General features: G+C 37.7%; 1 long non-coding RNA gene across 1 annotated transcript in view; it reads left to right on the top strand.

Annotated features, from left to right (window-relative positions):
- The window catches only part of LOC113604123 (uncharacterized), a 161,531-nt gene extending 140,178 nt beyond the window's left edge, over positions 1 to 21,353 (top strand). The window contains exons 6-8 of the long non-coding RNA XR_008296711.1: positions 16,541 to 16,659; positions 18,920 to 19,090; positions 21,082 to 21,353. This is a non-coding gene — a long non-coding RNA (uncharacterized LOC113604123). The remainder of the gene's footprint in view (positions 1 to 16,540; positions 16,660 to 18,919; positions 19,091 to 21,081) is intronic.
- Positions 21,354 to 22,705: the final 1,352 nt, after the last annotated feature.

The raw sequence follows: 22,705 nt of genomic DNA, 5'->3' as shown, positions 1-22,705 counted from the left end.
TTTACATAAGAGGGTGAAATTAAAAATTTTCTGAACTGTTAACCCTATAAAAAATAAACACTCTACAAGAAACAAAAATGTTGGCAGATATAAATAAATTATTTTAAATGTGTATTGTATGAACTGTGATGAGAATGAATATATTCTGTCTCAGGTCTTTGGTTTGGAGATGATCACAAATTGTGGTATGAGGTCATCCTAACTCAGATGGCCTTTGAAACACATATGCAAAAGAATTCTCTGAGAAAACATTCTAAATTTTGGTAGGCAAGAAGAATTCAAGAATCCCCAAAACTTCTATGCATGTAAGAAAGAATGAAAATGCAAGAATCAGAGAAAGTTTTGTAGTGCTGTTTTAATTGCAAAGGTCAGAGCTGGTAAAGTAATTGACAAACATGTTTCAATTCTACTGCCAAAAAATGGAGAGAGTGATTGAAAGAGAAAAATGGAATGTCATTGATTAATGATATTGACAATGACTTTTGCCCTGGGACACTGCCCATGGTCATGGTTGAACCTGACCTGTGTTATCTCAAGGGAGAATAGAGAGCTAAGTTATCAAATGTCTGCCTTCTTAAGTTGCTTCAGCACTAAGGAGATTTTTATGTTTATGGTGGCATCCATCCTTCTTCCCACCTTCTGAGCACCACTAACACACTCCATATGCACCTGGTCAGGGAAGGATGAGGAATAAAGGACCCCCTCAGGTGGATCCTGGGATCGGAGAGGGCTGAGTTAATAAAATCCCATCAAAGATTATGAATCTAAGAGAAGAAGAGATTTGCTCTTTGCTCACTTTCAGCGGCCCTGGAGGAAAGGAAATCTCTTGCAGAGTTCTCTCGGCCTCTGACGCACAGGAGAGGCAAACACAGAGAACCAAAGAGCAATATATAGGCAGAGATTTCATCCTCGCTCCCCTGTGTATCCCTGATCCCAAGCACTGAATGTGCACAGTGTGCTACCGATAAATGTTAAATCAGGTTATGGAAAAAAGTAAGATGCACCAAGTGGTTGGAGTAAAGTTAAAACGAATATCAAAACGTAGGCATATATTAGGATGCAATCGTTGAGTAATAGCACAGAAAAACATAATCAGAATGCTAATAAAAGGAGCAGAGCCTGGGTGGCTCAGTCATTGAAGTGTCCATCTCTTGATTTTGGCTCAGGTCATGATTTTATGGATCATGAGATCGAGTCCCACGTCAGGGCTCAGCACAGAGCCTGTTTGGGATTCTCTCTCTCCCTCTCTCTCTGCCCCTCCCTCTCCCCTTTCTCTCAAAATAAATAAACATTTTTTTTAAAGTAAAAGGAACCAGACTGACTATAAACTCCACAAGTGCAGAAAACATGTGTCTCTGTATCTGCATTGCCAGGTTCTGCTTGCCACATTGCCAATACTTATGTGTTTGTTGAACACAAAAATGAATGACTGAACAAATAAGTGAAAGAATCAACAAACAAATGAATAAAATTCAGAAGAAATCAGCATCCCCCCCCCACCTGCGCCCACAACCACCACCAAGTGGTCCTTGGAGAGATGACTGGTCCTTCCCACCTGGAAGAACATAGGACATTTACTTTCTGGAGTTGTTAAAGACACAGAATTCCAGGAACCACTGAAGGAGTGGCTGATTTACCATACCAAAAATAAAGGATGAAATATGAGAACACTGGGAGTAAAGTATAGATTTTAGAACTTACCTGCAGAGGAAAAATGCAGGTCAAATATAAAAAATAGGAATAGAAACATGACAGATTTCTCAGTAGCAATCCTGGATCACAATGGGGTCTTTTTTTTTTTTTTCCAATTCTGAGGGTATGTAATTTCCAATAGAGCATTATATTAAAAAAACAAACGGGGCTCCTGGGTGGCTCAGTCGGTTGGGCTGCCGACTTCGGCTCAAGTCATGATCTCACGGTCTGTGGGTTTGAGCCCTGCGTCAGGCTCTGTGCAGGCAGCTCAGAGCCTGGAGCCTGTTTCCGATTCCGTGTCTCCCTCTCTCTCTGCCCCTTCCCTGCTTGCTCTCTGTCTCTCTCTCAAATAATAAACATTAAAAAAAATAAAGAAAAAGAACAACAAACAATTCTTGGGGCACCTGGATGTATCAGTCAGTTAAGCAACAGACTTCATCTCAGGCAATGACCTTACAGTTTGTGAGTTCAAGCCCCGCATAGGGCTCTGTGCCTGGAGCCTGCTTCATATTCTGTATTTCCCTCTCTCTGCCCCTCCCCTGCTCATACTTTGTCTCTCTCTCTCTCTTTTTCTTTCTCTCTCTTTCAGAAATAAATAAACTTAAAAAAAACAATTCTGAAATATGAGTGAATTCAACAGTATAGATGATCACAAAAAATTCATATCCTATACACTGGCCTCTTGGAAACTGCTGAAGGAGGTAAATCAAGAAAGAAAGATGGAATTCCAGGCAAGAGAGGGACAAAAGGACCTCTGGGTGACAGACATGTAGCAGGACCAGAGAATGAATACTTCTGATTGGAGCATGAGACCAGGAGGTCCCTCAAAGGACGCCACCAAGAGAACGGAGATAAACAATTACCGGGTATGTTTGATCATATAGACAACAGTTCGGTAGCTCCAGATGATTTGAGAACAAGTTAGTGATGCACAACGTGAACCTAAACAAGCAAAAAACAAACAAACAGGAAAATGTAACTTGTACAAGAACATAATCAACTATGAGCAATATGTATATAGCCATACTAGTGAAAACATGTACTGATTCTAGCCCAAACCGTGGTATATTTGAGAGGTGGGATGGAGAACAAATATGCATTGGTGGGGAGTGTAGAAGATAGCTAACCTCATAATGGCAAGTCAATAATGTCTGAATTTTAAATATTTTAAATAGCTGTCTTAGCATATTATTCAGAAAAATGGAAGAAAACAGATGACAGAGCTATGAGATGTGAACATGGATGCCTCTGATAAAGGGGAATTGACTCTGGGTGTGAGTGAGCTGAGGACTGCTGCTTTTGGTGATCAACCTTATAATACAATTGGACTTTTAACACCAGGCATGAATTAACGGGATAAGATAAAGATCAACTTAAAAACTATCAATTTATTCAAAAAAGCTATAAATAACGGAAGGATATAGCAAGTTCCTACATGGGGAGAACAAGCACAGTAAAGATAATGAATCTCAAGTTAAGAAAGAAGAAAAATGGGCCAAAAGATGAGAGAATTCATCCTCACAAATAGTGTAGTGACTATTAAAACGGTACGCCTTCGATCTCACCTATAAAACGAGCAAAGATTACACAAGCTGAGTGTTGGCAAAGGGGTAGGAACACAGGATCCACTGAACACAGCCTGAAGCGATCATGGCACATTCTCCAGGCAAACCCACATGGAGGAATCTCTCTGGGGGAAGTCACCACAAGTGTATATGTGAATATTTATTTACTAGGATGCTCGTGGAGGTGTTATCTTTATCAGAGACAAATGGAAACATGAAAAATACAGGAACATGATTAAATTAGCTATAGCCTGCTTCCAAGATAACACTTACATAATCATTAAGCTAACTTTTTTTTTTTAAGTTTTTAAAGCCAAAAGAAAATGCTGGGGTGTGTGGGTGGCTTGGTTAGTTAAGCATCTGACCCTTGATTTTGGCTCAGGTCATGATCTCACAGTGAATTCTAGCCCAGAGTTGGGCTCTGCACTGTCAGTGCAGAGCCTGCTTGGGATTCTCTCTCTCTCCCCGTCTCTCTGCCCTCTACTCTGCTCCCACTCTCTGTCTGTCTCAAAAACAAATAAATAAACTTTAAAAAAAAGAAAAAAGAAAATGCTTATAATATGTTAAATATAATCTCAGGATAAGAGTTAAATTTATAGTCTCTTCCAGTTACATCTAACACACACGTACTCATACACAGAAGCAAATCTAGAAAAATTATGGCAAAATATTAGCAAGTACTATCCTATAAAATTGCGGGATTATGGGTTTTTTCGCACTTTCTTCTTTATACTTTGTATCATTTTCTAGGCTTTCTACAGTTGATGTGCACAACCTGTAAAATTAGGCCTAAACAGGCACTATGTCCTTGTTTTTATAGAAAATGTTTATGTTTGTTTGTGTGTTTGTTTTTAACAAGATAGCTTCTATACAGATATCTATGGGCAGGGAAAGATGAAACCATCTGAAAAAAGAGAAAATTAAGACTGCCCAGTCTGATAAAAGATATGGACATCACTTTTCCTAACACAGATTAAAAATCTGTCACAGAGAAAAGATATAACAGTAATGGGGGCACTTCCACTATAAAGACATCTGCTAGAAATCTCATTATACTAAAAAGCTGAGCATCAGACAGAGTCTTGACTTGTCTTGCTGACAATTTCATCTCTCAGAAGGTGGAGGCAACAAGTGTGCCCACCACTCAACTGACCAGGAAGAAATAAGTGGTTGGCACCAGGCAGTGCGAAGAAAGGTAGCCACGGACTTTGCAGTCACGTGGATTCATACCTGCCTGAAAACACACCTAAAATGCATGAATTGGTGTCTATGGAGATTTTGAAGTGAAAAAAAATTGTAAGTTCGATGACAGTGGTTGACCACACATTCAACATGTACTCAAATTCTAAATAACAGAGAGAGAAGGGGAGAAGAGTGTTTATTTTGAACCCTTCACATCTTCGAATCAAGAATTTCACTTTGGAAAGGCCTACGCAAGATATTTCTCAAAAATTACGAAAACACGTACAAAGAGATGTTTGCAACAGCATTATTGGTCATTGCAACAAAACATGAAAAGCACTTAAGTGGCCTCTCAAAAGTCAGCATATACACTCCACAGAGCATTATGCAATCATGATGGTAGTTAGGAAGAATTTATTATAACACAGAAATGCGGGGCACATGGCCGGCCCGGTCAGTTAAGCATCGGACTCTTGCTTTCAGCTCAGGTCATGATTTCACAGTTCATGAGACGGAGCCCTGCCTCGGGCTCTGAATCTGACTCTGTGATGGGCTCTGCACTGACAGAGAGGAGCCTGCTTGGGGTTCTCTCTCCCTCTCTCTCTGCCCCTCCCCTGCTTGTTGTCTCTCTCTCTCAAAATAAATAAACATTTTCAAAAAATTCAAATGCTTTCAACAACCTAATATGAACTAAAAAAATGAAGATACAAACTTTTACTGATTCTATTATGTACTCAAAAATATAAATGTATATACATAAATATTTTATTCCCTGCTTCAACAAAGTTTGAATACATGCCCATTAATATAGTCCAGGTACTAATCTAGGCACAAAATGAGTGCTGAACACAAGAAATAAAACTCCTGCCCCCAAAGAGTTTTCTTTCTGGTAGGATGAGACATAAAATATTTAGAGGACTTATTTTTGCTTAGAGAAACTATGGGTGTTATAGGAGTGACTTTTTAAAATTCTTTCTCTCTACTTATGAAATGTCCCATAGTGAACATATATTATACTTATAATGGAAATATAAAATATTATTTTAAAATTAGCTGAAATGCATACATATTTAATAAAAGTGTTATATCTTGGTTTAATAATGTCCTAATCAAGGAAGGTAATACATTCCTTTATGTGTTTTTCAGATTACACCTGAATATTACACACACTCCTATACACCTCATGTTAATTAGGATTTTAACAGTCAAGAATGCATTCAGAAAAGAATGACTTGAATGATAGGAAGTCTGAGGTTTATGTCAAAAGTGACAGAGCTGAGGTAAGTGGAACATTTAGACTAAAAAGAGACAAAAACAAACATAAAAGGTGCAGTGGGAAGAAAAAGGGAAAATCTGAGGTTAATTCTTATTCCACCATTCCCAATAAACCTTAGAAAATCACTCCCAGAAAATCATTCCATCCCTCTGATTCCAGGAGTGTGTGTGTGTGTGTGTGTGTGTGTGTGTGTGCGCGCGCGCGCGCGTGTGTGGGTGTGTATATGTGCACACACTCACATGCTGGTGAAGAATGGAGATAGCATCTCCTCTATCTGTCCTTAAGCATAGTTAAGAGGCTCAAGACCAGAGGTAAAAAAAAAGGTAAAAAAATCATATCTTTGAAAGCACATGCTAATTGAGAGGGGAAAAAGCATTTAATACAGATTTTTAAAAATTATTTTTTAATGTTTATTTCTTTTTGAGAGAAAGAGAGACAGAATGGGAGCAGGGGAGGAGCAGAGAAAAGGGGAGACACAGAATTCGAAGCAGGCTCCAGGCTCTGAGCTGTCAGTAGAGAGCCCAACACAGGGCTCAAACTCATAGACTGTGAGATCATGACCTAAGCCACAGTCAAACGCTTAACTGACTGAGCCACCCAGGCGCACCTAATATAGAATTTCTTATCAAGAAAAACTGTTTCTGTAATACAATATACAGCCACTATTAAATTTTTATATAAATCCTACAGATGGTCTGTAAACATATTCATACATATGTATGTTTATATAACTTTTAAACAAAACAGGATCACAACTTATACAATGTTTGATAATCTGGCTTTAAAACCTGAATGGCTGCGTGTATTGTTCTGAAAAATAAAATTTAGAATAATGGGTCAAATATTGGACTCAGTCTGAGGCATACAGCAGTAAAACAGAATCTATCGCACGTACGCACAAATCTCCCACTGTCTGTGCACTTTCCAGGCAGTTACTAAAGGACCATCTGATGTGGACATTTTGGCAGGAACTCCCTGGGGAGGTTGGACTAGAAAACTCTCAACCCTTTTCCATTCTAAGACTCAATGATTTTATTTTGATTCCATAAATTGTCCACTGGGGCCTAGACATGGTGCAAGGAAGAAAAGTGACATTTATTGAGACTACTTTGACCTTTGAGCTTTGCATTGACACATTATCTCATCTGATGCTAACAAGCCCACGAAGTAATTATATTTTATAGCTGAGGAATATAAGAATCACAAAAACTGAGCAATCAGTCCAAAGACAAATAACCTTTGAGCCACAGAATCGGGGTTTAAACCCGTGTTTCCAGAAAGGGCTTGCTGTTTATCTTACAACGGTTCTGAGGAGATGACTAAGGGGCTGCTTCAGGGACCAGAGGGCAGATCTGAGAAAGCATTGTTCTGGGACAAACACTTGGCTTTAATTACAACAGCCCTGGGGTATCTCTCATCTATCAGAGTTCATTTGAATCAGTGATCCCACTGATTAAAAAGAAAAAGTTTACAAAACACTGTATTTCACCATGTGTCTTTCCCTGTGTTTTTCAGGGAAGCCCGGGCTCCTGCAATTCTGCCCACATCTAGGAAGTCAAGAGACTGAAACCAGTGGTCGCACAAATAAAGCTGAGACTCAGCCTAGGTGGTCCAGACCACGTCCTGGCAGCTCGAGGGTGCCTGGGGCGCCAATGAGGTCTATACTTGCTCACTAGCAAGTATAGACCGAAACCACCTCCAACACTGACCAAGAGAATCTCATTACCCTTGCAGGCAGGTACGTGACCTCTCACCCTATAGCTACTTTCCTGAAAACTGAGATGTTGCCCCTTTGCCCACTGTTCTTCTCATTCTAAATTTCTTTGAATGAACTCCTCCTCTCTCATGATTTTTTTTTTACTTAAAATCTCCAAATGTGTACCTGAAGCCCTGACATCTATTTGGAACTTTAGACCTTTGTATCCAGTTCCTTGTTTTTGTAGCCCTTAGGCACCTTGCATGCGGTTCATCTAATATGCCTTCTTGTCTGGGCCTTAAATCTCTCTCTTGTCCTCAAGTATTTCCCATCTCTGTAAGGCAGAATCATAAGACATCCTGAGATATCCCCACTCTCCTCCCAATATCCAGCCAACTACTAAGGTCTACCAGTTTTGCCTTCTAAATTTTTCTGAGATCCACCTTCCCATTTTTATTACTGGTGACTTGAGCCCTCATCATTTGTCACCTGCACTAGCTTGAGTGTTCCTCACCTAGATTGCACAGGGTCAGATTTCCACCCTGTGCCCTGCATAGACCTATGTCCTAGAGATGCCTTACATGGGTCCAGCTCCTATCTTTTCCAGATCAATTCCATAACTCACTTCTCTTTGCCATCATTTCCAAATAATTTCCCAAAAATCTCAAGTTGGCTTAGTGGCCCTTCTGTACGCATCCAAAGTACTTTGTGTATCACTCCGGCATGGTATGCATAAAGTTATATTGGAGACTTTTGGTGATGTTTGTTTTGGGGACAGAAACTGTATTTTTCATCTTTGTATCTCAAGTGCCTAGATAATGACTAGATTCTCAATAAAATGATATGAACATGAACTAAACTGACACATAAAAGAAAGCAAAAGTTGTTGGATGAATATTGGAAGCAGGAGCAGAGTCCCAGAACTACTGATACTTTCTTCTCACCTCAGGCACAGGGAGGTGAGCTCTCCTGGGAGCTCCCATATTCAACTTCATTCAGTAGACTTTTATTGGGTACCTTACAGATGTTACAAATACAGCATGAGAAGACCCAGTCCCTGTGATTAGGAGCAAAACTTTGAAAGGCTGCTTTCTGTCCCCATTTGTTACCTATGTTCTGTATTAAGTCAGCTTTGCATTGTGCCTGGGCTGTGAGCAGTCTACTCTGAGATCATTGCCAGCAGTAACCACCCACCCTGCCAAGGGAAATGACTCATATCAGGACCCATCCACTCCTGTACGTTGATCCTAAAATGTTCTTATGCTGTACTTTTAGTTTATATTCCATGAGCCAATAATGGGGGTGGGGGGTACTAGCTTATTTTCTTTCTCCTTCTTTTCCTAACTTGTGCTCTCCAGGGGTAAAAATTTATCTTAATTTAGTAATTTATGATAAAAAAATTAAGGTATATATTTTGATATTCTGGTGCCAAACATATGCTTGAGCCAGTAGTACCCCTGAAATCATTTGTGTAGTCTTATTCTTACCCACAATACTGAAAGGTAAGTGGTAGAAAGTGCTAGAACCATGGATAACCAACACCCCATCTTTCCTGCCATTCAAATCTCAAGCTTGGGACAAGGTTAATGATAGGTCGAAAGGGAAAACTCACAACTAAGGAGAAATCTACACCTGCTCTGCTTAAGTGTTTCAAATAGTTTTTCTCTAGTTCAGAAAGTGTTGTATGTCAGAGAAGTCCATGTAGCCATATAACTGTTACCTGTAATAATTGAGATTACGAACACATGATTTACACAGTGATTTTAAAGTGAATTTGGTGAAAATAACAATTTTTATTCTCTTGTATAAAAAGTCCTCCAAATGAACATATTTAACCAAAAGAGGTTTAAATAGTAGAGACTGGTTTAACTGTGGAGTGATTCTTAAAGGCTACACTCAGCTAAGCATTGGTTCCCAGGTTTGTTACAATTCAGAAAATCTGGGGCACTTCTTTTAAAAGGTTTCCCCTAAGCCCCTACGATGGGGAAATGGTATGCCTGGGGTGCAGTCTTGGAATCTATATTTATTTGATAAACACTTGGGTGATGCTAAAGAAGCTAGTGTTTAGAGATACCCTTAAATACAGAGAATAAAGTCTTTCCAAACAAGTTCGTGAAATTAACTTAAATATTGGTTAATGTGAAACAAGAATGGAACACTTTATATTTTAGAATTATAATGTGGGATCTCAATTCATGCACCAAGGAGTCCAAGACTATTGTTTTACGTAAAAACTTATTTTCTAGCTCCTAGCCCCCTTCTGCTTAGATCTTGAAGACTTAACATCAGCCTTCCTGGAATCCTTCCAGGGTGGTGGACCAGTTTTAGGTTTTTACACAGGATCAAGGATGGAAGAAAGAAGTCCTCTGGCTACAGTCATCAGTCCAGGTCTTTAGGGCTGGCCACGTGGCCCTGTACCTCTCAGAGCCCTTTGCTGCTTCTTTTGAAGTATTATGGAGGCAGGAAGACATTTTATGGCTGTGTGTGGTCCCCTCTGTCTATACTATTACTATACAGTTATTTCCTTCTTGGGGTCTTATCACCCTGTCCCATCTCCTCCCCCAGATTTGTTTTCAATAAGCAGGGCCTCACTGCCCCTCTGTCTTCAGGAGAGGTCCACAAGCCTCTCTCTTCTCCACTTTCAATATCAGTTTTTCTAGACTAGATAAAGTCTTTCACACTTCAAGTTTTGCCAAGACGGGGGCTTGTGCTATAAAATCCTAAACCCATACCCCCATTCAAACACAGTCCAGTCCAGGGCTTCTGGGAACCCAAATCAGCAACAGCAGTGTTTATACTCACCCTCTACCTCTCTTATGAGGCAGCAAGTTAGGTTAGAATGGGAGGAAGGGAAAGGAAAATCTAGGAGAAAAAGTACATGTCATCAAATGTTATCAAAGCCACAATTAAAGGTGTAGAAATTCAGTAAAAAATTAAAATTTCAGTCAAACATTGTATAATTTCCTAGTGGTATCTGATATTCACAGGTATTTTAGAAAAGATGTCATTCCCATCTGATGAAACCTATTTCACCAAATTTGAAACATAACTTTATAGTGTTGGATCATTTGGTTGAAAGGATCAAAAACTCCTAGGTCAGGTAAAAGGAAGTTATTTGAAGGCATTATCAGGTATTATTGAGGGTATTATTAAGAAAGGGCAAAAAAGCAAGGTAGAAGCTTGGGCATGGGAAGGCTGGAACTGTAAGTCAAGAATTAAGATCCCTCTTTTCTCTTATAACGTATAGGGTCTCTCATGTTTCGTTTCCCTGCATATGTCTTTACTATTCTGATTTCTCTAAAACTGGCTTATTCTGTTTCTGTGTAGATTCCATAACTTGAAAATGGTTTTAATGTTGCATTGTATTGGCATCAACCTTGGCTTATCATGAATCTTCACATTAAACCCTTACCTTTGTTCATAAGCCCCACAGTGCCACCATCCCGAATGATCACAAGAGAGAATCAAAATACTTCCATTCTGGTCATTCCATTCCATTCATATCCAATCAACTGTACCCCAGGGATGGCCACTTGCCTTGTGCATCTACTTCTGGATGCTGTGAGTAGAATGGGTTCTCTGTAAAAAGGTACAGGATGTTATGGTGATGTGACTACTCAAATTCAAATCTCCATCATTCCTTAATTCTGAAAACAATTATCTGTCAACTTTAAACCTTCTATATACTATAAGGTTTCACTTTGCCCACAAAATATGATTATATCTTTTATTACGTTGGTAATGTTATAATTAATGATAATTAATTTCAAGATGGAATATCATCTCTAAGTTTATACCAATCCTAGATATATGAACTTGACTTCAGAAACCAACAAATCAGCCCAACAAAAAATAAAAAATACAATAGAGTTAAACACTCTCAATTCCAGATCTCTATTTTAGAGTCGTAAAACATTTTTTTTGTCAAACCAAAAGCCTCTCTACGGTTGAGAGTAAGAGACAATATTAGTTAATGTTTATAAGTGCCAAATAAATTTTATTTTAATTTATATCTTTCAGGTGACAATCCAGCCATCTATAAATTATTTTTCATCACAAATTTTCTAAAAGCAAAGGTAGCTTAAATGTATTTTAAAAGGCCTCTGACACTAGGTGGCACCAAATAGCCACAATTCATAGACTATCCTAAAACCAAAGGCGGGCTATCTAAGAACTATCATTCTTTCTTTGCTTCTAATTTATAAAAATTAAAAACAAATTATTTGTTCTTTTTTTAGAAAAAGCAGGAAAAACTAAATTTTTTTCTAAATAAATAAAATTTACTATGATCCTTTTTAATAAGTTGAAATGTATTCATTCATGTAGCCTATTAATAAATTCATGGTAACATTATTCATTGGATTTCAAAATATGGTGTTGTGTTCTACTAAATGATTGCAGAATTAGAAATACTCATTTTTTATTTTGTTTTAAAATATGTAAGATGGCCCATTCTAGACATGTGTGCGTGCGTGCGTGTGTGTGTGTGTGTGTTTAAGATCTAGTTTTGCTAAATGTAATTCCTGTCATTACAGAATGTGCCTTTATTTTAATAGTGATGTTCTCAGTCTAAGGATGCATTTGGATTATGATATAGGTGCTGTGGCAAGAGATGCTCCTCCCCACCTACACTTGTAAATTTCCCTCTATAATACAGGGCTCACCACACTACTTTAGGTTTTTGTCACCTCAAGGTTTGACTACTGCCATGTCCTCTACCTTGGTTGACAGAGGAAAAGCCCTGGAATATTCAGCTAGTACAGAATATGACAGCTTGTCTGTTTAGCAATGCCAACCACACAGAGCACATTATACGGATGCTCTGTGCATAGCTCTGGCTTCCAACAGTCATTCTAGGTGTTCATTTTAATTTATAAAGCTCTCCATGGCCTAGGACTTGTAAGTAAGTTATATGGCGTCCTCATTCCCTAGCCTGGCAGTTAAAGGAATTTACCAGGTTGTCCCAGATGGGATGATGAGCTCAAAGTTAGAGGTCCTGGACTCTACTACTCAATCTCATTTTCTGGCTTGAAAAGAACTCATTCTGCCGTTCTTCATGATCAGAATTTTTTGAAAATGTGGGTCCTTAATTTAGATTGTATAGTGTTTACTTGTGTAGGAAGGAGACAGGGACTAGCAGAACACAGGGTCATTTCAGTTTTCTCTGCTGATGGAAATATTCTAGCAGTAGGTGTCTATTACAAAAATTACATGAAAAATGAAATTAACAGAATAGCATAAAACCAGTTTAAATGTACCATAGTTCTTTCTGATTGTCATTCAGCAAAGGTTTGTTGAATGTTGAGTATGATTAAGATAAGAGATTGCAAGACACTGAGGCAGTTATATAAAACTACAGTTATTAAGTGGATAATTGTAACAAATATAAACAATAGGATTGAATGACAAGTTTTTTATTGGAATTATACAGTATGTTTCCAAATAAGTTTTTGCTTTGGTAGAATATAAAATAAAGAAAAATGTAAATACCTCAAGATAATAAACTTGCCTATATTTCAAGCAACTAAAAAACATGGTAACTAAATTCAGTATGGATAAGTAAAAATAAATTATCTTGAATATTTTTAACACATAATACGTACATATTGTGTGTGCGTAATTTTCTCAATCAGCAACTACTGATTAGAAGAAAACAAGGGCTTAGCAGGTGTTCTATTTCAAATCTGTGCCTTTTTCAGGGGCATGCATTTCAAATTTCTTCTACATCCTGAAAAAGAAAAGCAGGTCAATTAGGGTATATTCTCCCGATCAGAATCTAGCATATCTGGGGAAGATTCATGATTTCCTACTTTTAAACATTAGTTAATTAAAAGGCTCTATCCACATTTACCATTTAAAAAAATAGGTTTTAAAATAATGGCTGGGGAAACAGCAGTAAGAGAAATGAAATGTTAATATGTACACACTTCCTTTAATTATACTAGAGCTATGTTTTCTTTAATCAGTGGTAGTGACAGTAAACAGATATTTTTACTGCCAGTGAGAATGACTTTTACAAAGGTTAGAACTTTAAGATGGAAAGAAATTTTTGCATAAACAAAAGCAATGTTTATTTTAATAAATTTCGAATATTAAGTCTTTTAAGTTACTGTCCTACAAAAGAAGTCTACACCTACTCTAAAGCCCCTTCTGTTTCACCTGCTTCTATCATCTCTCCTTTCACTGTCTGTCATTACTTGTATTGTTCTCTTTTCTGAATCAAAAATAGCTTTCTATTTGGTTTCCTGATTTTCTTCAGCCAGAATGTCTTTCAGCAACTGCTTTTCCAGGAGTGATGGAAATGTACCCACAAGATACATCCTTGAACACTTCTGCCTCATGTTTGTTAGGGTTGCCCAGCTGATAGAGAGACTGTTAGGCTTCAGTTTGGATGTCGTCTGTTTCCACATAAAGCTGACACAGAAAAACTGATAATGAGTTTTCTTTTTCAACATAATTTTGGCTTTTCGGGGTCTTTTCTGGTTCTATACAAATTTTAGGATTGTTTGCTCTAGTTCTGTGAAGAATGCTGGTGTTAACGAGCATTCGTTTCAATGGCCACTGACCCCTCTCTAGAGCTACGTTATTAGAGATAATGTATTGCATGTGTATAAAAATGCAGGAAGCAACTGATGAAATTTGTTCTGTTGCAAAGTCTGTAGTCCCAGAAGCAAACCGTACACTTTACTACTATATTATACCTATAATGTGTAGAACTGCCTGATACTAAGACAGCTGTTAAAAGGCAGAGGGAGAATTTCACAAAAACATCATCTTGAATACATCACTTTCACACAGCCAAATATCTGTGCACTGTTGTTGACCCACTACAAAAATAACATGGATTTTGATTGAAAACATATCATTAAAAACATATCCAGAGATGGCTAAAGCAAATCCTCTTGGTTTTGTTTCATAAACTTCATTTCCAAGAATAATGGCTAATATTTTTAGAAAATTTACTCAATGTATCAGAAACCAGACTGAGCATCTTACCTCCGTTATCTATTATTCTTTGTAAGATGCTATCAGTTGGGATTTATTACATACACAAATGTTGGCCAGCTCACACAGCTGAACTGTCTTAGATTTGAACCCAGACATTCAGATAAGAGAGGCTGTATTTTAAATCATTTCAAGATAGAGTTCTGTATTTAATAGCATAGCTTTCATACCAGTAATTAAGGTTTTTAACCAACAGGTAAAGCCTTATTTTTCATATTATTATTGTTCATCACTATGAAAACCTCTTTTTACTGACTTCATTTTCATTTCATCTTAACTATTCCTTTTCTTTATGCAACAATTCATGAATATATCCTTATTGGAGAATATTTAAGCAGCAGGTATAAAAGATCAAAGTCCCTCTCACTTCTCCAGTCTGAGTTCCCATTTGAAAGACAACATATGTCAAAATTCTGTTGTACGCCCTTTCAATCCTGTTGCTGAGAACTAACACACATACATATAGAAATATTTTCTGAAAAGCCAATTGTACTTTGCCCATTTCTCCTAGTACCCCTTCAATCACTGAACATACATACCCATTCACAATAGAAATACCATTTTCATGTATTCTTAATTATACTATACCCATTCTTCCAATATTATTTTTAATAACTATGTCTTACATCTTCCTTGGGAATCTTCCACATTTTTTTCAGCTGTTTCTAACATTTCATCATTCGGATGCAACACATTTCAAATTCCTTACCTACTCAACAAACATATAGGGTGTCTTTACTTTTATTTTTCTATTATAAATCAGAAAGTGACATTCTAATACATATTACCACTGTACACACAAGTGGGTCTTTGTTTCAAATATATTCATAGGGGGTGTCTGGGTGGCTCAGTTGGTTGAGTGTCTGACTCTTGATTTTGACTCAGGTCATGATCCCAGAGTTGTGGGATCAAGCCCTGTGTCAGCCTCCAGTCTGCTTGAGATTCTCTCTCTCACCCTCTGCCTCTCTCCCCTACTTGTGTTTTCTGTCTCTCCCTCTAAAATAAAAATAAAATAAAAGAATAAAATAAAATAAAATAAAATAAAATAAAATAAAATAAAATAGATTCCTAGAATGTTGGCCTAAGAGTATGTATATATATATATACTATACATATGTATATATGTATTATATTATAATTTGTATTATGCATACATTAAGTTAAGAGGTTAAAGTAAAAATACAGACTTCCAGCTCATCTTTAAAATCAGAAGATCTGGCACGACCAAGTCTATATTCCTTAGTGAAATGATGTCAGCACACTTACATAAAGCAGGGCTATACCACCTACACGGAGTGTGCCTTCCCCCATCTGCCCTGAGATGGCCTAAGTTTCTCAATTCTATTTCCTCCAAAGCCCTGAGACAGTTTGACCACTGAATTGACTACTCCTTAGCATATAAAATTTTAATCTAATATTTTTAAATTAAAATTTCACCTTTTATTTGCTTTGTCCATTAAGCCAATGGGTCACCAAGCTCATTTAATTTGCAAAAGTGGAAAACATGGTATCATCAGATGATTCCTTCAAAGAATACATATACTTTTTAAAAAATTTTTTAATGCTTTTTATTTATTTTTGAGAAAGAGAGAGAGCATGAGCAGGGAAGGAACAGAGGCTCCAGGTTCTGAGTAGGCTCCAGGTTCTGAGCTGTCAGCACAGAGCCCAATGCTGGGCTCAGACTCTTGAACCAAGAGATCATGACCCGAGCCAAAGCTGGACTCTTAACAGACTGAGCCACCCAGGCGTCCCAAGAATATATATGCTTAATCAATAGTTTAGAGCCACTTCTTTTTGGTTTTTCTGATGATACAAATTGTTCTGATGTATGACCAATATTTTATTGGGAACTTTTATTTCTATATATAACAAATGAATCAGTTAATACCAGATTCAACTGAAGATATTTGAATTAGACATTTTCACTGAAGTCGATGGAATATTTTAAACTTGACACTCATTTAAAATAACAAATACCAAAACTATTTTAACTGACACTTTAAAATCTCACAGACTGTTTGTTGTATACTAAATTATCTCCTTAATACCTTGAACAGTGACCTCCTTGAATTATAAGGTACTTTTCTACAAATGGTTTTATTTTTTTTTTGTTTTGTTTTGCAGTCTCCATTTCACAAAGGACAAGTGGCCACAACTGTGCTTTTCTGTGTCATGCAAGGGCACAGGAATTTCCCTTATATCTGTCAACCAAAGTTGGCAGTTGGAGGAGAATTCTCTCAATGGTGGGTAAGGGTTACTGCTGGGGGTGCAGAGGGAATTCCTCTGTCTCCGGGTGAAGAGAATCTCTATGGCTAGAGAATAGCTCCTTGTAGCCTAAACAAAAGGAAGACCTGATCAGTGGAATCAAGGATAGATATGTTCATTTATTTCCATGTTCTCCTTTTCCTATCGTATGTGAATTCTTATTAAGAAGACAAATATAAAATTCTAAGCAATTAAATTTTTATGCAAGAATTATGAGTTAGCAATTCCATGTATACAGTCATCATCATCTCTGCCTCAAATAATTTCTCATGGTCCTTTTGAATTCATTACTTTCAAATATCCAGTAGCATCTCCAGTGTGCCAGAGGCTGTACTAAGTGCCAGTTACAAAAGGGTGAGGGAGGCAGACTAGACCTCTGCCTTACATTCTAGTACATACTAGTACATACTAGTCTGCCTTACAGACTAGACCTCTGCGACTTACATTCAACTAAGAGAGAGAAATAATAAGCACACATATACTTGTTGAACTAATTAACTAGCTAACTAATGAAGAAGATACTTCTGATAATGATAGGGTGCTACGAAGCCCAGCAAAGGGCGTGAGAAGATGAGATGATGTAGGGAGTGGAAATACAAATTAACACTTCGAAAATTATTTTACTTAGTTCATTTTTTACAGAACCATCCTTAATTATAGGCACCTTAATTCTATATGGATTTTTGTAAAGTAGAATGCACTTATACAAAAGAAATAGGATAGTGAAGGGTTGGAAGAAGATGCCCTATAAGGAATGGCTCAAAGATAGGCTGATATTTGGATTATAAAAGAAAATTGTGCAAAGAGAAGCATGGAACCTAGGTTTAGATAATTTGGAAAGTTGTCACCAAATAAAAGGAACAGAACAATTTTATGTTTCATATAGGAAGAACTAGATTAGAAATAATAAGAGAAAAGTCAAAATTCATATGTATTGGACCTTCACTATGTACCCAGAACTGTATGCTGTTTTACAAATATTTGATATTATTATGATTCTTTTGATATTTTTTCTTTTATTCCTTTTTATCAGAGCACCAAGTTCCATGAAGTTAAAAAACACACTCAGATTCCCACAGATAGAGAATGGTGAAGCTGGAATTTGGCTTTGAACCTTTCCCAAAGCTAACGTTCTTTTCTCTGACACCTCTGCTCCTTCCTGGTTTTGGCTTAATATAAAACAGAACTTTCTAACATCTAAAACTGCCCCACCTGGTGAAGTACTGGACTTCCCATTACTGAACCGTCACTGAAGAGGTACTTGGGTGAGATTCTTGCACTGTGTGGAAAGCTACCCGTAAGGGCTCCTACAATCCTTAGAGACTGCAATTTGCACTAACTGAATTAGGAAGTCATAGTCTCTAGCACCCTTTCCAATTGGTAGGAACTATACACATCAGCACAGTTTACTTCACAGGATTAGCAAATCATCACCTGTTAGAGATCTGGTCCCTGCAGGATTTGGAAGCCTGTTCCAGAAGTGGGAAACCCTGAAACAGAATGAGACGACTGTATTAGACACCAAAGGGAAGTGGGCGAGCCCCATAGAAAAACCGTACCTAGTCCACAGTTTTGACTAGGACCAGATTGCAAAACACCTTCCCAATTCTGGTATGGTTTTCATTTTCTGAGGTTGTAATTACCTGGTGAAATCGGGTCTAAATATTGGAGACCCAGCAAGAATGAAAAAAATATTTTATAATATCAGGGATTTTTGTTTAGACATTTTTGGTAAACACCTCATCAAATAGGACACAAACAGGACATTTCACATTTCACATTGCTTTTATCTATCAGTAATGACTGGCATTTCCACCTCCATTAAAATTATCAAAAAGCCATAATATCTTCAGTGTAATAACTGGTTCTTTTGAGTTGACAAAACTTACCACATACCCTTTAAGTCTTAGTTTTAAGTCTGTGGTGAGTTTTTAATTCAAACTAAACTTAAAGTTTTAAAGCCATTTTAAAAACCCAACTGTGGAATCTAACACTCAGTGTTCAGTGGTTAAGAACGTCATAGTTTGATTTTGTGCTATATGGACACATACGTATCTCTTTTTATTGGTGTTAAATGTATAGGCCATCAATGTCCTCCACTGACTATTTTCAACATGTTACTGAATTGTTTCAAAGAAGAGACTAATCAGCTTTTGCTCCATATTTTATGATTTTTATAGATTTTTTAGCTTAATTAAGTTGTAATTGAATTTTATTTACTTACGTTCTGTTTTGCAGGATTAAATAATCCTAGTTGCCACAGTTTCTCATTATTGCATCCATGAGTCCTGCTTTACCTTCAAACACAGTTTGGCCTTCATTGGCCCTCTTAATTACATATTTGAAGACAGGCGACACTGAAGTTGGGACTCACTTAGCTAATGAGTTTGGACCAAATCATGGCCCAGGGTAAGTTGGTTTGCTAATTTCTTAGAATTACTAGTGCTAGTCTGGAAACTTTAAGAGTGATGTAAAAGAGGCAAAATTAAGGTAGTTTGCCTTTAGTTCCACTTGAGTTTGGGAACCTGGTATTAAAGAGGCCAACCAGAATCCAAATGAATATTAATTTAACAATTAATGAGCAGAATACAGAATGTGGTAGGGAGGGGGGGCATCTTCAGAAAGGCTTCAGTGCGTTTTTGTACTTTCCACCATTCTCCAAACTTTAATTTGTGAAGACATGTTTCATCACATTTTCAAATTAGCCTAGGTTCTATAAATTTTTCTTTTTCATTAATTTTGCCTGCAAGGTATATACAGCTGCCAAATATTTCATGTAATAATTTTATATCACCAATTCACATATAATAAAAGAAAAATAGCATTCTTCTCATCCAAGCACATGCACACACATACACTCACACACACATATCTAGTGATTTAGCAAAAAAATGTTTTGCAAGGACTATTAGCCATGTATCATGTTGAAATTATTAAAATATAATAAAATAATGTTCTATTATTAATATTTATACTAATAATAAAAGGCTAACACTATATGTATGAAAAACAAAGTCATATTGCCATCGTCAAATATGCAGGTGATTTTACCAATAAAAGCAGTATAAATATAAGTAGCATAATGCAAGAAACATCATTACCATTCATTAAATCAACAAATATTTATATTTTTCCTAGATGTTCTGTTAGGATATGGGAACATACTGATGAATAAAACTGTTCCTGCAATTGAAAATCTCACCTTCCAGCAGAGAAAGAGACATAAACAGATGATTTTGAAAACAATGTGCTATAATGGCTCTCAAAGAGTGGTCTGCAGACCAGCATCAGTAGCATCACCTAGGAACTTAGACTTGCAAATTCTGTTTGCACTGCAGACCTACTGAATTAGAATCTCTCCACAGGATATTGATAAAGTTTGAGAACCATCTTGCTACATTTTTACGTAATCCATAGTGAGTAAAATATATGAATACAGATGCTGTTGCTTAGGGGACCTTTAAAAGTGTGACACAGAGAGTATCAAGTCTCTCAAATAATGATGATCTATTTTCAGCTCTTTCCTCTGGCGGAATGAGACTTTTTCTGATAATGGGAATGTAAGAGATACCTTAAAGTAGGGTACAGAGATGCCCAATCAGAAGATACCCTTCCAAGATGGGTAGGTGATTGGAACCAGAAAGCATATATCTTGCTGTGCTCCCTTGACCTAGTTACTTACCTGGGTTTATAAAAATGAACTTGGGAACTTTCAGCAGTGCATAAATGGACTGAATCTAAATACCTCCTGAGGCACAAAATGCCAATAAGAACTGTTCTGTCTCACAACAAGACAGACAGAGACCACAGGTGGTAATGGTGAAGATGCCCCAGAGAGAAGGCCCAACACTTCAGTGTCAAGTCAGACTAATGCCAATAGTCCCCAGAGGCCACAAATGGACCTTGACAGGAACAGACACATATTCTGAACCTGGCTTTGCTTACCTGGTGGTAGATGCAAGTCCTCAGGGTAATATAGAAAGAACCCAACAGAAAATACTGCACCATTTTGGGCCAAGTCACATTTCTTCAGACCAAGAAGCACACTTTACAGCCCATAAATGTCCAATAACGGGCAAAGAAATGTCATCTTTCAAGTGATGGTTTGATAGAAAATTAGAAAGGGTAACTGAAATATTTGTTTTCTGAAATGGGGGGCAGGTAAAGACCTAAAGGGAAGGCTTACACAACTTCACAAGTGTGTGCTCACACTCAGTAGGAGAGAAGGTTAAGAGAGGATCTCCATTAGATTCCTCAGCTTTCTAAAGGATATGAGGAAGAGGAGGTGGGGAGGACACTAGCAGGACTATATAATCCTTCCCACAGGAGGAGGGTATTGGGATGATGATACTTTTCTCATTCTCCCCCCAAAGTACTTCAACTTTCCTTTTTCCTACCAGATGCAGTAGTAAACCAGGGCTGTCGCTGTGGGCACTGGAAAGAGCGATGATCCCTCAGTAAGAAACTGGAACTATACCTTTGAAAATTTATGTCAGGAGGCGCCTGGGTGGCTCAGTCGGTTGGGCGTCCAACTTCGGCTCAGGTCATGATCTGGTGGCCTGTGAGTTCGAGCCCCTCGTCAGGCTCTGTGCTAACGGCTCAGAGCCTGGAGCCTGCTTCGGATTCTGTGTCTCCCTCTCTCTCCTACCCTCCCCCGTTCATGCTCTGTCTCTGTCTCAAAAATAAATAAACATTTAGAAAATTTTTTAAAAATAAAATTTACGTCAGAATTTCTGGGCCTGATGAGGTGAACTTTGCATTTATCCCATTGGGCAAAACTGGGTTGACAGTCAACTGGGTTGACTAGTGGTCAAGATAGCCCATTAGTTCTGTCCTTACTCTATATGAAAAGAAGTAGGCTGAGCAGGAGGCACTTGTTGGACTAAGATGGCCAGTATTGCTTCTGCAATCTGGACTGGCATCATGGCTGAAATTAACATCCTTCCCAAAGGTGAAAAAATTTAGATTTGAATTTAGTACAGAAGGAAAAATAGTCACTAAGAGAATGAACAAATGGATTGTTCAATGAGGAAAATCCAGTATTATATTGCTTCCTCAAAAGGCTCATAGCAAGAGATGATATCCTCTCCTAATTTAATTATGCCAAATATCTGAAAGGATGAAGCCACTTCTGCTTTCAGAATCTTGTAAGAGTGAATAGAAGTCTGCAAACCTGAGTGGCATCTCAGGCAGATGGGAGACATTTTGGTCATACAATATATAATGAGGGACTGCACTAATTGTTAATGACTGAGTAGTAGGCCAGTATTGTGCTAATATCTCTTGACCAGTTTTTTCAGTTTATATCTACTACCGTCCTGTGAAATGTTGTAACACTGGCACTGTTGGTAGGATTGTAGTCCTGATATTGATGGTCAAGGGTGTTGGGAAACTAGTTAAAGCCTCCTCAGTATGTAATACTTGTGGAAAATGACTGGCCTGAGAGAGAACTGTATTTAGCTAACCATCAGCAAATTCCTACCCTAAATTGTTCTACACAAATTCATCACAAGATACAAATAGTGGTAAATCTAAGGACAAAAATATGAAAATGTATGTAATGGCTTTATAGGATGGATTAACTTTTTCTTAAAATCTATCCTTACCCCCACATCATCTCCTCCAAATGTTAGGCATATTTATAATGATACTATTGCTGTGTCTGCTATATTAAATGTAGACGCCCAGACAAAAATAATTGTTTTGTTTTAAGACAGCCGTGGCCAAATGCTGGTTGTCACCTGTGTGGTAAAGAATTTGGCATGGCCTCAAGGTCGGGCCTTTGCCTTCAGTTCCTAGGAAGTAATCTATGTCATAAGTGATAGAAGTGTCCTTGTTTAGTGTGGGGACTGGCCACACTGGATCTTAATGTGTGGTCTAGGGCACAAACAACATCCTAGGGTGCAGGCTGGCCATGCCAGAAAGGCCAGCAACGTAACTGAGAGTAGGGCCTTTGGATCACACAGTATCAATTAGCCTCGAGACCGAAGTCTAGCACATGGGAAATCAATCAAACAATCTATG

This window comes from Acinonyx jubatus, chromosome A2 (assembly GCF_027475565.1).
Source record: "Acinonyx jubatus isolate Ajub_Pintada_27869175 chromosome A2, VMU_Ajub_asm_v1.0, whole genome shotgun sequence".
NCBI classification, from domain to species: domain Eukaryota; kingdom Metazoa; phylum Chordata; class Mammalia; order Carnivora; family Felidae; genus Acinonyx; species Acinonyx jubatus.
Note: the sequence above shows the minus strand (reverse complement) of the source record. Positions and strands in the feature narration are given on the sequence as shown.